Here is a 13,322-nt window from a genome sequence, read left to right on the forward strand (position 1 = left end):
TATCTCTGCTTATAGGAAAAGAGTGCTCCTAATGTCTCCATAGTTCCAGATTTCCTCTTTGTTTCAATATCAGCTGCGACAGTGGGTCAAGGATATTAAATGATCCCCACATCTTGAGCTGCTGCTGGGAAAATCAGCCAAGTTCACAACTCCTGAAAATCATCCAGTAATCCTGGATGGAAAATACATATGTGTGGGCTCTGCCTCCATATCGCTCACATTTGAAGACTGGACATGGGGAAGCTAAGTGCCAGTCTCATGGAATTCATCTGTGTATTATCCAACAGTGGGGAGCATCTCAGTTAAACTAATGTTATTGTCAACTGTTATAAACATCCAGTAAGGGTCATTCAACAAAGATCAGGATTCAGAAATCATTCTCTTCCCACTGAGCTAGATTCCAGTATTCTGGCTGCTCAATAACTGAGATGATCTAATTCACCGACAACTGTTGATCATATCTTGCTGGGATTCTCTGAGCTTTTAAGATAGTTTTGTCTTTTGGCCTTTTGGGCCCTCTAATGCTGTTCAACCTCCACATCTGACAAGGAGCATAGGCAATATAGTCCCCAAACTCCAAAGCCTGACATGCAGAGAAGCGTGACTCACAGCCTGAAAGTGATGCTGGCTCAAATTTTTGTCTCAGTCTAACAGGATGAGGCACCTGGCTTTTGCTCACTCTCTCAGCACAGTATGTGGGGCATTGTATTTCTGAGCTGACAATTCATCCACCTCCACTTCTATTGCAGCCCTATGATGCTGCACCATTTAAAATTCTGCTGATTTGTTAAATTCCTGGTGACCAATATCATTCTCTTCCCTTCATCCCCATACTCTATCTAAAAAGATGAATTGGGGCAGTGCCGGTGGACAGGAGAACAGCAAGTTTTACACCCAGGATGAACCCAACAACTATAGACCAGTCAGTTTAACCTTGGTTGTAGAAAAGCTTATAGAAATCACAATCCAGGACAAAATTAACAGTGGCCTGAATGTTTTACCTAATAGGCACGCTGTGTCATTAGTGTACCTTTAAGTGTATTTTTTAAAATCATGTTCTCTGCAACTCTGAGCTTCATTATGACACTAGGCTGTCTACTAGGGGCCCTTTTATTGCTACTTAAATGGGGTTTTGTTTACTTCTACTTTTTCTACTTCTCTAGTTTTATGAGCTTGCATTGCCAGGAGGAAGAATGTTTGATGGTGAGGTGAGAGGAGCTGTTTCATTTTCAGTTCTGAACTTCAGGTTTTAGTTTGGAAGGGAATGGACATCAGACTGAATGCAGCATCTCTCTCTCTGTCCCTCTCCCTGGTTTTGGGAAATTCTGCTATTTAGCTGAAAGCCTTCCTGGAGTAGAAAATCTGCTATTGGTGTCTTGACACAGAGTCTCCCTAGTGTTATGGGAAGCTATTTTGACTTCAAACCTTTCTGAGTGTTTCAAGAGAGCTGCAGCATTCATCCAAAGGACTCAGTTACAGGATTGTGTGAGCATTAATCTTTGCTGTGTTAAACCTGTGAAAAGGATTTTGTCTAAAGGAAGTTTTGGTTTGTTTGGGAACATCTTAATATATTTGTTAAGGGTGAAACATTATTGTGGTTGTCTTGTTTTTGTTTGGAATTGATAAAAGTTATTGCTAATTTTCTTTCCATATATGTTAACTATATTCATAAATAAACTTTGCTTCATAAAAGCTCCCTAGTGGGTTATTTGAATCATACCTGAGGTGAACCACGTCATGCTTATCCTAGCCAAATTCAAGCTGCAAAACGTATGATCCGGGCACATTCCATAAAACACTGGAGTTTCTGACCTGAACCATAACAGTGTGCACTTGATAGGCCCAAAAACAGTATGAAATGCACTTCCAGCCGCAATCGGCCCCAGAACCTGATATTATGCTGGCTGGCCAATTGACGGGCACTCACGATGAAATGTGTACTGGGAAAGACTCAGCGCTGCCAGGGAAGGCAGGAAGAGGCCGGGTACAGAGAAAGGGAGGGTGCAGACTGATGCTTCTAATGGGCTGCCTCAGAGACAGCTACTGCCTTGAGGAGCTACAAACCTCTACAAAGTAAATTCCAATGGAAGAATGCTGTAAACAGCTTCATGGCAGCACATTCAAGCACAAGCCTCAGTTTCCAGGCGACTTTTCAAATTTTATTTCAGCCCTGACATTTCATCTGGCCCCAGGTCAAAGTTGCGGCTAAAACATAAAGGCTGTCTGCTCAGTTAGACTGCCCATCAGCTGTACAGGCCATGTAAAATTGTACTCAATTGACCCCAAATGGGCTAAGTTGTTTGTTTGATTGTCAGTGAACCAGCTTCCATCTCTCGTGTGTGCCTGTGAGTGCACAATGATTTCAGAATGCACACTTGACGCCTTCTTGCATACTTTCACTCACACTTGCCTGAGCAACATGAAATTTTTGTTGCTTAGACAAATAAGGATTAATTAAGGGAAGGCTCCCCAAACTTCTTCGACTGCGGAACCACTAGTAATGTCCATGAGCATCGGGGAATATTAAACCTTCTTATCATCTGGAAGACACTTTTTGTTGTGAAATAGGCATGAACACAGAAACAACATGTGTACAAATCTTTTCTGGCTATATGTGTAAAACTACATAGCAGGCTTTCTCGTGTCCTCTCCCCTACCTCCACTTCCATCAGTATTTCTCACACCTCTCCTCACATTAGCTTCACACACATGCCCTACATCAGCCTTTCCGATTAGCTTCACCTGCACCCCCACACACCAGCCTCTCTCATGGCCCCTCCTTCCTTCCCCCCGCCACTCCACACACACACACACACAAAACAGCCTCTCCTATGGGAACATTTCTATCGCACAATTTCTTACTTGAAATTTTTCTTGCCTTTCACTAACTGTACCACTCCTCTGATCGTTGCCTCCATTGCTTCTCCAATCGTTACCTCCATCACTCCTCTGATCGCTGTCTTTGTCACTTCTCCCGCTCTACAGTTTAAGAAGGATGTGAAGGCTTTAGAGAAGATGCAGAAAAGATTCAAGATGAGAGACCTCAATTCCACTGGGGAAGTTGGGACAGCTTTGAGGAGCTTTGACAGAAGTATACAAAATAGCGAGGGAACTAAACAGAGTAGATAGAGGAAAACTGTTCCGATTGTTGGAAGTGTTGAGACCCAATGGATAGGGGTTTAGAGTGATTGGTAAATGAGCCAAAGATGACCTGAGGAAAACCTTTGGTATGGAGAGCGTGCAGGATTTGGAATGCACTGCCTGAGAGAGCATTAGAGGAAGATTCAATCATGGGTTTCAAAAGGGAATTCGATAAGCACACCCGATAAGAAAAAAATTATAAGGCTACGGGGCAGGAATGGGATGTGGGACTACCTAAATTGTTGTATGAGAAAGCTGTTGTGGCTTTGACAGGCCAAATGTCTCCATCTATGTTGCAACGATTTTATGGTTCTTATGATTCCCTACATACCAGTGACTTGCTCTCAAATGTCTGTAATTTTGGCTATGAAGTTGGAGATAAAGGAATGTGTAGGCCCATTAGTGATTGCCTGATACACATTTTGTTTGAAATTGGGTGATTTCTATGCATCAGCATGCAGTTATACACCAGAGAACAGGTGTAAAACCCAGAGCATTGTAGCTGATTTCCTTTGAAAGCCAATCTTTTACCCCGGATTTAGTGTTCATCCAGGTTAGGAATGATACTGCTACAGGATGGAACATCTTCCTATTTTAGACATCAGCATCAAGCACTTCCAGGTCAAGGAAAATTGAGCAAAGCATCACTTGGTCAGATAGAGTAGGGGTTAGTAATAGAGTAGATTTCTTCCTATACTGCCACATCAAGTTATTTATAGTTAATTATACAGCCTACTCTATACCAACCCATCAAACACTCCCAGACCAGGTAGTGCATGGTTAGATTCAGAATAAAGCTGTATTTATATAATTGCAGGGGTGGTGAAACCCTCTGAAACTTAGAGCCGCATGCAATAAACTTAAGACATTCGAGAGCCACAGGACACATACAACCATCTACTGACACATTTGTATTATTCTTACCTTCCAGGCTTCCGTCATACATAATTTAGATTGTGGCAAAAAAAAGATCTGCTTCAATGGCATGAATCAGAGCTGGCACATGCTCTCTGTATAACTGACTTTGGCAGTCTTGCTCTTCCAGTGCGGAAAATCAGTCAAGAGGTTAAAATGAAAAGATTGATTTTGCTTGAAAGGCAGTTGCAACCACCTATTGAAGAACAAATTTCAATCAGGGTACCTTTGTCCCAACATAGAAGATTCTTCATTCATGTCCTGAGTTAAACTGTTTCCTTCCTTTCCAGACACTAGCGGTAAGATTGCGGGTCAGCAGCAAGAATATGGATTAGGGAGATGAAGTAAATGGCACTGAGGGTCATAGGGTCCTACTGGCAGCAAACCATTTGATGGAAACTTGTGGTGGCTCTATAATTATTGACCTGTACGCTCCTCCCTCCTCTCAGTACTGCTGCCAACTCTCCACCTCTCTGCCCCTGTGAAGAAGTTCATGGCTGAGACTGAACCTGGCTTTTTATCTCCCTCCAATGAGTAATTCAAAGGATTTCATAGGACAAGAAATGAGCTGGTTGCTTTGCGTCAAAGAGCTGTATGTAGCTCACGAGCCATTATTTGGCCACTCCTATTCCATCAAGAACTGTTGGATTAAGCACAGCACAGGCAAGATTCATATAAAATCTCCCTGCACACTATCCCGTCAAATACTCACAGATCATATCCGCAACTGTTCAGCAAGGAGAAAGGCACTAGTCATCGGTAAGAATCAAAATCGTGTTTCAGAGAGGACTGCCACACCCACCAAAAAAGAAACATTTGTCCCATTGGTCTGAGTTAGCAGCAAACACAGATCACAAACTGTAAGTGACAGTATCAGCATGAGTGAAAATTAGAGCAGAATTGCCCACTGCACACAGCTTGTAAGTAGAAAATTACAGGAATTATTCTTAAAATATGTGGTCTTACAGCCCAGCGGTGAAACAAAAGCTAAGTTCAAATCAAAGTGCTCCATGGCTTTGATTTGAACTTAGCTTTTGTTCAGCCATGGGGAGAAAAAAATAGCCAAAATAAATAGATGCAATTTTTATCCATCAATTATTAATACTGTGGGCTTGAACATATAAGAGCAAGTTGAGTACACACAAATTGGAGTGTGATACGTAGAGAAAAACTAAGACTATCAGAATACTTGAAACATTGGATAACAAATTAAAAGAGCAGTTTGGATAATGTGATAAATGTGGGAACAAAGTGTGGAAGTTAAAAAGTTCAGATTGAAATTTCATAGTTTGGAAATTGTGCGGAAGTTGAAGTGTTCAAATTAAAAAATGTCATTTTTTCACTGTATAATAGAGGAAAATGTTTATCAGCTTACTGACCTTCAAAAGGAGTCAGTCTCTGCTATTTCTTCACAGGCCCCCATAACATTATCCTTTTTCGGCCTTCACCAGGAGGTGAACACGACCAGATTTTTCCCGCAACAAATACCAAAAGCAAGATATGGGAATATAAGAAATGAAGCATTAACAGAAGTCAATTTTTATCGAATGAGAAAGGGTGAAAGTCTGGGATTTAATTGCCAAATATATGTATCAATGAAAGATGTGAAAAATCTCTTGTTCCTGATTTGCTGTAATTGATTACAACTGCTGAGCTGTATCTCTGTAACCTCAGAACTGCTCCGATCAATCCAATTTGGCCATGGAGAGTTCTCCTTGTGCACAAGTAATTAAAGACCCTGCATTGGATGCAGGGCTGTTGTATAAGGAGTTGACTGAGTGCCTTTAGATTGCTGTTACTCAAGAGAACTCTAACAAAAGCAAATGATTTTTCCCACATTTCTTGACAAGGCATTAGACAATGTGGCATTTGAAATGGTGGTGCTTTTCTCATCTCCAGACTGATCTCTCTCAATTTTTCCAAAGAAAACCATCTGTTTCATTGAAATCAATACTACTCTGAACATTTCTCCCATTAATTTTTAAGATCCATATCCACAATAATGTGGTAGCCTGAAAGTTCCAGTGGGCTTCCCTTGGATCTCCACATAGACTGGCTGCCAGTTTCTTCCTGGCATCCCAATTGCCAGGGGTGGGGGCAGGAGACGATGTCCGTAGGTAGGTGGGCTTTGGCAGGAGATCTCCCATTTCACTGGGAGATTGGGGCACCATTCCAAGTGCTGTGCAGTTAATTTCACCGACAAGCTTAGGATCCTCCCCTCAACTTCTTTGTATTGAGTGCCATAAGATAGCGATTTCTGGCTTGTTGAAAAAATCAATGCCATTCTCTCCTGTTTTCTTGCTTGTTTAGCACTCAGGGTGCATTCTTACTGGTCATTCACAACATGCTCCTGTTAAAGCTAGGTCAGAGAATTTGGTGCCCAGCCAATTCTCCATCTGCTGAGGCAGGACATATGGCCGTAACATTCAGGCTTTGGAACTATATCGTAAGATCACGCCCTTTTCATTTTTTGGGAAAATCCTGGCCGCAATTTCCCCAGCTAACCAAATATATACTGAACTGTTTAAAATGGACTTCTGAAAGACAAGAAAATACACTAATTAAAGCTTTTTGCCACAAATCACATGTATTGCAAAGAACCAGTTCCTGGAAAGTTCCAATGTGGAATACAACTCAGATACTCCACAATATGTCCTTCTCTGGAATTTCACACCCATGGCAGTCAAGAATCACTTCAAAGAGATTTAATAAAATGTATTGGACCTAACATTTATGGTTCATAAGACTACCTCTCCAGTGGAGATAGAAAGTCTGCTAGAACAATGGTTGTATGGAGATATGTCTTCCTATATCATCAAGGTGGATAATGATACTTTTTCCCTGCTTCCCAATTCTGATCTCAAAGCTCTGTGACCCGAGGAATCTGAAGCTTCCACTCTCACTTCTATTCTGCTGTACATGAGTAGGTATTAATAGCTGCCCGTGACTTGTTGCTAATGGTTGATTATAAACTCGTAGCTAGGTGAGGACAGGGTGTTTACTGGCTGGTTGAGACTTATCTGGTAACTCAATGCAGAAAAATTGCTGGGACCAGTGACCGTAATTCCATTAGTTTTAAGATAGCTATGGAGAATGATAGGTCTGGCCCAAAAGTTAAAATTCCGAATTGGGGCATGGTCAATTTTGATGGTATTAGACAGGAACTTTCAAAAGTTAATTGGGGGAGTCTGTTGGCAGGCAAAGGGACATCTGGTAAGTAGGAGGCTTTCAAAAGTGTGTTAACCAGGGTTGAGTGGAAGCACATTCCTCTTAGAGTGAAGGGCAAGGCTGGTAGAAGTAGGGAACCCTGGATGACTCGGGGTATTGAGACCCTGATCAAGAGGAAGAAAGAGGCACATGACATGTATAGGCAGCTGGATCAAGTGGATCCCTTGAAGAGTATAGAGGGTGTAAAGTAGAATTAAGAGAAAAATCAGGAGGGCAAAAAGGGGACACAAGATTGCTTTGGTAGATAAGGCAAAGGAGAATCCAAAGAGATTCTAATAAGGGCAAAAGAGTAACTAGGGAGAGAATAGGGCCTCTTAAGGATCAACATGCGGATCCACAAGAGATAGGTGAGGTCCTAAACGAATATTTCTCATCAGTATTTACTGTTGAGAAAGGCATGCATATTAGGGAACTTGGGGAAATAAGTAGTGATGTCTTGAGCAGCGAACATTAACAGAGAAGGAGATGCTGGAAGTCTTAAAGCGCATCAAGAAAGGTAAATCCCTGGGACCTGATGAAGTGTATCCCAGGACATTGTGGGAGGCTAGAGAGGAAATTGCAGGTTTGCTAGTAGAGGTATTTGAATCATTGACAGCCACAGGTGAGGTGCCTGAAGATTGGAGGGTGGCAAATGTTGTGCCTTTGTTTAAAAAGGTTGCACAGAAAAGCCTGGGAACTACAGGACGGTAAGTTGCTAGAAGTTATTCTGAGAGACAGGACCTACAGGCATTTAGAGAGGCAAGGACTGATTAGGGACAGTCAGCATGGCTTTGTGAGTGGAAAATCATGTCTCACAAATTTGATTGAGTTTTTTGAAGGGGTAACCAGAAAGGTAGATGAGGGCAGTGCAGTTAATGTTTTCCACATGGACTTTAGCAAGGCCTTTGACAAGGTACCGCATAGTAGGTTGTTGCATTGACTAAATCTTGGGATCCAGGGTGAGCTGGCCAACTGGATCCAAACTTGGCTTGATGACAGAAGCCAGAGGGTGGTTGCAGAGAGTTCTTTTCAAACTGGGAGGCCTGTGACCAGTGATGTGCCTCAGGGATTGGTGTTGGGTCCTCTGTTATTTGTCATTTATATTAATGTTTTGGATGAGAATTTAGGAGGCATGGTTAGAAAGTCTGCAGATGACACCAAGATTGGTGGCATGGTGGGCAGTGAAGAATGTTATCTTGGATTGCAAAGAGATCTTGATCAATTGGGCCAGTGGGCTGACGAAGGTAGGTGGCATTTAATTTAGGTAAATGCGAGGTGATGCATTTTGGTAGATCGAACCAGGGCAGGACTTACTCAGTTAATGGTAGGGCACTGGGGAGAGTTATAGAACAAAGAAATGTAGGGGTACAGGTTTGAATCTCCTTGAAAATGGAGTCACAGATGGACAGATTGGTGAGGAGGGCATTTGGCATGCTTTGTTTCATTGGTCAGAACATTGAATACAGGTGTTGGGACATCCTGCTGAAGTTGTACAAGACATTTGTAAGGCCACACTTGGAATACTGTGTACAGTTGTGGCCACCCTGTTATAGAAAGGATAGTATTAAACTAGAAAGAGTGCAGAAAAGATTTACTAGGATGCTACCAGGACTTGATGGATTGAGTTATAAAGAGAGGTTGGATAGACTGGGACATTTTTCTCTGGAGCGTAGAAGGCTTAGGGGCAAACTTAAAGATGTCTATAAAATAATGAGGGGCATAGATCAGCTAGATAGTCAGTACCTTTTCCCAAAGATAGGGGAGTCTAAAACTAGAGGGCATAGGTTTAAGGTGAGAGGGGAGAGATACAAAAGGGTCCAGAGGGGCAATTCTTTCACACAAAGGGTGGTGAGTGTCTGGAACAAGTTACTCGAGGTAGTGGTCGAGGAGGGTACAATTTTGTCTTTTAAAAAGCGTTCAGACAGTTATATGAATAAGAAGGCTGTCGAGGGATATGGGCCAAATGCAAGCAATTGGGACTAGCTTAGTTGTTAAAAAAAATGGGGCAGCATATACAAGTTGGGCTGAAGGGCCAATTCCCATGCTGTAAACCTCTTTGACTCTATGGTGCTTGTAGCAGCAATATGATTTTTATTATTAAAAGGTACATGCATTTAGAGAGGCGTGGATGATGTCTGTTTGATAAATTTATGGACATTGTGCTATGTATGTCGTTACCTTAGTACAATGTTATTATAGGAGAATTTGTGTGCTGACGGAAGTAAATGGATAGGGCTTAAAGGGATTTGGAGGAGAGAATTTTATATTTATGTTTGAAGGTAGATGCAAAGAGTTTGTTTGCCAGAAGTTAAGGATGAAAGAGTGCTTAAAGTGTCACTGATAATTACAGACTTCAGATGCAATAATTTTTTGACTAAATTTCCTTTTTTGTAAATGAGTTGGCCATTAGATCATTGTTATCTTTGTTACTGCAGACTGAGCTGAGTGAAAATAAAATGGAAATCAGCTTGTGTGGGCCCTTGTGATATCATTCCCAAACTACGCAACCCTCCAATATTGACTGTTGGCTATCAGGGTTTAGTCCTGCCCCAACTCCCACCTTCCTACTCTTCTCTCCTGAGGTGGTATGACTTTTAATGGAATTTTTTCCGTGGCTACTCTGGTATAAACCCAAATGGCCAATCATCCTGCCTGTGTCTAAATTGTGAGAGTTGGCTGTCAAATCAATCGTGGAACATTATAATGGAGCCTGATGGTACTCTCAACCAAGGTCCAGCAATATTGCATGGTTGTTGGATATGAATAAAAATAAGGACAAGTCCTGATGGATCAGTCCCTTGCTTAGTTCAAGACTGTTGGAGACAATGAGCAGCATTCCACTAACTGCGAGGTTCAGACCATTTTGCTGAGCCCACATGTGAGACTGAACCTGGGATCCTTCTGGTCATATGATTTAGTTCCAAATGCATATCTTAAAACATTGAGGGTGTGAGATTCAACCATACAGTGTGAAATTTAATCCAGCAATGTGACAAAAGCCTGCCTGACTTCCTTGAGGGCAGGCTGTGATGTGGGCTGGATTATTCATGTATACAGGCGCAGCACACACCTGATTATATTGCGTCACCACTATCCTGATTTTGCACAGTCTAACAGGCTGATGTGATGCAGGAATCACAATCTGGACAAGGTCTGTGTTCCCCCTCTTGAATAAAGAAGCATTAAACAGCAGAATGTGGTGTCACTACTTCAAGGTCCAGGTGTCCTGATTGCAAATAAGATAGATTTTTGGAACTGTTTCTATTGGCAAATGTCTGAAGGTATTCTGGAGTGTCTTTGTAATTACTCTGGTAAGTTTGCTGGAGTGTTCCTCCATCCTCACAGGATTGACAGAAAGGTAGGACCTGTCCACAAAGATATGTACCAGCAGTGCTAGCGTCTGTGGGTCTGCAGGAGCAGAGGCTGTGGAGAGGAAAACTCTGCACATGCTCTTTGCCAAGTTTAAGTCAGTCTCCTCTGTGCTCCTTGGCAGCCTACGGAAGGCCAGTTAATGTACTCAGTATCTTGGGATTCTTGCCTCTTCAGTGTTGTCCTATATGCTACTCTGTTGGGTATTCTCATCTGAGTCTTATGCACCAGCATGCCCTCCAATGGGCTGGAAAATGAACTGCCCTTCACTCTCAGCTTCATTGCAGCTGACTCACACCCAGTGAGTCATGGGTACTGATCCCAACTTGACACAAGCCTCCAAGGAAGGTGTAGTGGCCGTCTCCATCAGCTGCTAGCCATGGGTGGTGATCGAGTGACTGTACCTTTTCATCAGTGCTGTGCTGTTGTTCAGGTTCCTCCTCTTGAAGCTCCTGTACCTGGGCACTTGGGAGCTTTTGGATGCCTGAAAGCAGGAACTCAGAAGGGAAAGGCTGCTCTGAGAGAAGACAATGTGGTGGGAAACAAAAGATTTAGCTCATGGCACCAAGTAGCTGGATGAGGGTGTGGCGGGAGTGAAGCTCCTTTGCAGCCATTGTCATGATGCTGAGAGCCAATTCCTCTGTAGGTCTCAGGCGAACTGGATGCTAGGTGTGACTGTAGAGTGACAGGCAGCGCTTCTGGGAGGTGGAGTGTTGAAGGTGTGGTGCATTGAGCAGCATGAGAGATTGATGTTGGGATGCATAGGAGATGTCATGTGACAGTTAATGGCATTAACTAACGTTAAATTGATCATCCTTGTCAGGCTGTTAGCCATTTTGTGTCAATGCTTTGTCACCCTTCCTGACCTCTTGCTCCCACTTTTTTCTGAAGGTGATCCTTGATGGTTTTCTGGCGTGCCATCTCTCTCCTCCTACTCACCTGAGGCACAGTGCCTCCAGTGCCATATCCATCAGTCTGCGTCCCACCATCTGTTGTGTTCAGTTTGTAAAGAATTCCCATTGCAGGTATTTGTTTGTGCAGTTTCCTCTGAAGAAGCAATCTGTCTTTAAGAAACAGCAGGTTGCCAGTATCATGTGGCCTGTAGCAACATAACCTGAGCCTCATGCTGTGCACAGAATTCTCTGGAAGTGTAGAGAACATTGCTGCAGGCATAACAATTATTGGCCAAATTATTCAAATCAAGTGTGTGATGAATTCTGTGCCTTAAATACCTTGGGTGGGATTCTTCCATCTCACCCAGGACATGGATCTGGATTTTCTGACCTTACCTGCAGCTGGGATTCTCCAGTCCCGCTGCAGTGAGCGGAGATTTGGCTGAGTGCCAAATTCTCCATTATCACTGGCTACAGCAGTGGGCCATGAACTGCTGGAAATTCTGGCCATGGTTTGGTGATGGGTGGGAGTGGAGAGTCTGGTGGGAGCCAAAAAGTCACAAATCCACTGGCATAAGATCACTTTGCAATTCTCCCAATGGTGGGTTAATGGCGATTCAGTCTTCCTGCTGGCAAGTGATGCGAATGCCATTGGCATTAATTTATATCTCATTTGCATCATGGTCATTAAAACAGCTGTCCACCTGGATTCTGTTTGACCTTACAGTCCTGTGTCACACCGGTGAATTAGAGGAGTACCACATTGTTTACTGAAGGAGATGGATGATTTACTGAGGGGATAGATGAAGAGTCCAGATGTGGTGGATAAAGGTCGAAATGGGTAATGGGCACCCTGCAGGCGATGGGCTCGGGGGGGGCACAGTGATTGAATTGAGGAACAGACTTTTTCTTGAAGCTGCAAACCTTTTCCCTCGAGGCTGCTAATACACTACTTGGTCTGGTGAAGACAGGTGGGCTGGAGAGAGTGATGTGAGTGTGCTAGACTGGTGTTTAAATGTATGATGCCAGGATCATTGAACCCGTCAGCAGACAGCGGGCAAACAAATCAGTTGCTGACCCACTAGCAGATTGGGAAGGGGACTCGACAGTGCATAATTAATAAGGTTCCAAGTGTAGCATCTTGCACGGGATCCTCCTATTTTGCTCAGCGAGAAAGGCTCTGCCAGAGCTGCCCGTCACTGCGCTTAATCTCAAAATTGGAGAATTCTGCCCACTGATTTCAAAGGGCACAGACACACCACCAATTGTGGCTGCTCCACCCAAAAAACTGAGCACCTGAATTTCACACCTGGAATCTTTTCCAGATACAACATCAAGAGAGCAGTGATATTCAGAAGACTAGCTTTGCATGAATTAATCTTTACAAAAGGAAACCTTCATTTCCCTTTGTACCATTCAGGAGGAATCAAGAAGTAATTTTGACACAAACACAGAGATAAGTTAATGTCCTTTGATCCATTATTTGAAGGCTGGTGCTCACACAAAAATAATCATTATCTATACGAAACCATTTGATAAAAGAAAAATAGTGTAAAATAAACAATAAATGGAGTATCTGAGACATGTCATCACGATGTGTCAAGTCAGGCAGGAAAAGCAATGTGTTGCCAGCCCTACGGCTGCACTGCCAGCTTTTCCCAAAGTATTTTCTGACACCTGGAGGCGGGCTCCATGGCATCACCCTGGCAGGAACCACCAGCAACTTCAGCCCCTGACAGCCTTTTTAAAGGGACCCTGGTCTGAACAAAAAAGGATTTCCCCCACTCTTATGGACAC

This window comes from Carcharhinus amblyrhynchos, chromosome 4, assembly GCF_965287045.1.
Source record: "Carcharhinus amblyrhynchos chromosome 4, sCarAmb.v2.hapA, whole genome shotgun sequence".
NCBI lineage: Eukaryota > Metazoa > Chordata > Chondrichthyes > Carcharhiniformes > Carcharhinidae > Carcharhinus > Carcharhinus amblyrhynchos.